Source organism: Stegastes partitus, unplaced genomic scaffold (genome assembly GCF_000690725.1).
Source record: "Stegastes partitus isolate 25-593 unplaced genomic scaffold, Stegastes_partitus-1.0.2 Scaffold481, whole genome shotgun sequence".
In the NCBI taxonomy this organism is placed as follows: Eukaryota; Metazoa; Chordata; class Actinopteri; family Pomacentridae; genus Stegastes; species Stegastes partitus.
In genome coordinates, this window is record NW_007578212.1 from 40,749 (window position 1) to 44,565 (window position 3,817).

The window sequence follows — 3,817 nt, forward strand, 5'->3', positions numbered from 1 at the left end:
CCGTTGCAGCAATACAGTTAAGCTGTAAATGCTGTGTGCACAATGCCAAATCTGCTGCATGTGCAGATAGGTTTTTATGTATAGGCCTCATTCAAAAATGTTGGCATACTCTCAATGGCATCCTTCACATCATCCCTACAGTATATAGTTTTCTGCTCAAAACCCTGAATGACCAAACCTGACAGATTTCTAACACTGCTTTAGGCCACATCTGCCTGTCCTGCAGAAAACGCCTTTTTCAAACTAACTACAGCCCTATCAACAGGGATGCCTTGCACTTTATGCACTGTACAAGCCCAGGCAAGTTTCAGTGGCAATTGTCAGCGGATTCCACCTTTACTGGTAGCCCGTTCTTCCTCTGGTTCAATAGCTGTTGAACCAGTTGGCTCCACTGACACAGATAAGATATGCCTTTATTTATATCACAGTGGAGAAATTCACATTGTTGATAGCAGCATTCAACAGAGGTACACATACGAGACAGGGAAAAAAAAAAAAAAGAGAAAATGTACATATAAATATAAGAAATAATGCAAATCTAGATATATACATACATACATATTAGAGGTAGTGTTGCATGTTGTATACTCCTCTCTCTCCATCATGCTTTCCTGCTTATCGCTACACTCTCAAATGTCAAACACAGGCAACAAAAGGCTAGGAGGAAGGAGCAGCTAATGTTCTCCCCCTATATTTTTCTTTTAACGACAACACCACTGAGCAACAACTTTAAAACCACTGACAGGTGAAGTGAATAAAATCAGTTGTCTCAATTACAAGGAGCCTGTCAAAATGATCAAGTGTGAGGATCTGGGCGACTCTGATAAGGACCAAACTGGGATGGCTAGACGATTTGGTCGGAGCACCTCCAAAACAGCAGTGGGGTGTTCCCAGTATGCAGTGGTTTGTAGCCACCAAAAGTTTATTGTCATGTTGCTGTACATACACAGTGGTACAGGCAAGATGAGAGAGAGTTTCTTCAGGGTTCAGTTTTGCGGAATGAACGTCTGGGATAGGCAAGACACTAAACGTTCACTCTCGCTGTCTCCTGAAGGGGGCGCTGCGTCCATTCGCGCTGCCATCATGTTGAACATGGTGAACCTCTTCAGGTCCTGGTAGGTCTTCAGGGACACAAAGACACACACGATGGTGTGACGATGGTGAAGCCGCAGATGCTCAGAATCAGAATCTCTTTATTGTCATTGGACGAGAAGCACAACTAAATTTGAGAAATTTGAGATGCTGCCCAGAGCTAGCTGTATCTCTGTCCACCTGGAACGATGTTGTCCCCTCCAGCTGTATGTCCGTCTGGGATGTCGTCATGGAGCCATGTTTCTGTTAAAGCAAACACACAGCAGTCCCTCCACTCTCTGAGGGTTTCTCTTAGCAAACGTAGCTCGTCCAGCTTGTTGCCGAGAGAACGGACACTGGAGAGTAGGAGGACGGTCCTGCTGGTCTGGAGGGGTTAGCATTTAGTCTTTAGCGTGGCTCCCGACTCTCTTCCTCCTCCTTTGTTTACGTTCGTATCGTTTGCACTTCCTTCTCTCTCGGGTAACTGCCGACATAGTCTCTGATCAGACTCCGTGTTGGTGTAGTTTGTCCAAATCACAACCGATCGCCGCAATTCCAGCACCGTTCACTGTCCTGACTCCCAGCAAAGTCTCCCGGCCGCAAGTTTTGCGGAATGAACGTCTGGGATAGACAAGACACTCAAAACCTTCACTTTCATTGTCTCCTGAAGGGGCCGCTGCGTCTATGCGCGCCGCCATCACCAAAGGCTGATTTGAGAAACATGACACAAAGTTAAAGATGCTGACTCTGCCTCCAAATCCTTAGCTCTGAGTCCAATCGTGCGTGTGTGATTTGCTGGAAACACAAGTCTGATCCATGGAGGCTGCACCTCCTTAAAAGACCTGCTGCTGACATCTTGGCACCTGATACCACAGGTCTCTGTCAGAGGTCTGTGAGGCCCAGGACTCACAGGGTCAGTGCTGTTTAGGCGACAATATTAGTGAGTGGTTTTAATGTTGTGGTTAATCCGTGTCCTGTTCTGGATAAGTAGCAACCACACACTGGTAGTTTAATGCTGTGGCCACCAGTTCTGCTCCTTTCAGCTTTGTGATTTGGCATGCTAGATAGCTCAAAATACAAAATGAGCCTCAGCTGGCATTGCTTTGGAGAAGAATCAAGTCAAAGGCGCGAATCAAAGAGGCAGCTGTGAACTACATATGTTGCCTCACTGGTTTCCAGAATCCAGAACTGTTTGCACACAGGCCGGGACACTCCCTAGAAATGTTGTACCAGAGGAAACGAGGATGAAATGCTTACAATCGAGATCATGCTGTTGGCCTTCAGCTAATGTAATTCAGGTGGGATTGTTTGTGTTTGAAACCAAATTTACAATTCTTTCCACCATCTGCTGTCACCAAAATCTCTGAAACCTGAAGCTCGGTGTTCTTTGGAATAACAGCGATGTCGTCCTGTTTCGTATCATAAAGTGATCCGGCAGATTTCCCTCCAAAGCCAACCTGGTGTCCCGCACTGCTCGGGCTGGTAGAGCCTGCCAGTCTGCTCAGTGATGCTCTCAGTCGTTTACAGTAATGACACTCATTTGTCTGAATGAATGTCTGCGTCTCTCCCTCATTACTGCAGGCAATTCTCGTTTTCCCTAATGTTACACTGTATGGCCAAATTAGAAAACTTATTGTATTTGATAGAATAATACATTTGTATTGTCACAGCATACTAAGCCCAGCACTTTGACATTTCAATGTAATTGTGTGGTTCCAGGCTTGTGTGTAAGAGGGAGACAAAGAGAGTCCTTTCGTTATTTTGAAAGTTTCTTCTGCACTTTACTCCTCTTGCATCTTAACAAGCAGCCTGATGTTTCTCAACATGGCAGCTCATCCATTCTAATAAAATCTGCTTGCCCGCAGCACACACGCCGAAAAAGTTTGGATTGCTTCCAGCAAACACAGAACACTGTACCAATAGTCTGACAAATGCAGAAGTCATTTTTAAATGTATATGCCATGTTGGGGGTGTTTCCTCAATGACTCTGGCAGTAAAGGTGCCGTTATATTCTAAATAAAGCAGTAAATTTCCAATCCCCCAAAGTGAATCCACACTCGAAGGAGTAACACTCACTGGTAGCACATGATGTGTTAAAACACCATATCCATATGGTTTTCAATGTCAACACACACACTGGTGGCATCAATGTGCGCGTGAACACTGCTTGATATGTGTTGCTGTATTAAGATATGCAGCTTTTCCATTTCCTAGCGCTGGAGCTTCAGAAAAGCTGTAATTAAACATCACATTTGTACCTCCTATTGGCGCATTCTGCAGCTGTACTTTAACTTCTTCTGTCTTTATGACGCCTCCAGGACGTGCAAATGATGTGACACTACACAGTCAAGCTTGTGTATGTTGGATTTGAGTGTTTTAAGCAGCAAATGGAAAAGAATTCAGTGAGTCGCTTTCCATTGAATACCCACCTTATAAAAACCAGTACTAATGTCACAGCTACACGGTAACAAGAACGACATCCATTAATGATTTGTCCATTCAGAAATGCAACCGCAAAACGTCAAGATTCTGTTCACTGAGGATGAAATATTTCTGGTACAATAAAGATGTGTGAAACCAGACACCGACGAGCAGCAGAGTGCACCAAGCATCACTCCCAGCCTGATTATTGTGCAGCTGTTCAGCGCTCAGACAGACAGAGGTTTTCTGTTCTGTGTATATTTATGTATGTGTTCATATGTGTGGTAGGTGGGCTGTGGATCGTGACCTGGGGGCGGGGGGTTGA

General features: G+C 44.9%; 1 protein-coding gene across 1 annotated transcript in view; it reads right to left on the reverse strand.

The window, feature by feature from the left end:
* camk1da (calcium/calmodulin-dependent protein kinase 1Da) overlaps positions 1-3,817 on the reverse strand; it is an 81,477-nt gene that overhangs the window by 35,148 nt on the left and 42,512 nt on the right. The window lies entirely within an intron of this gene.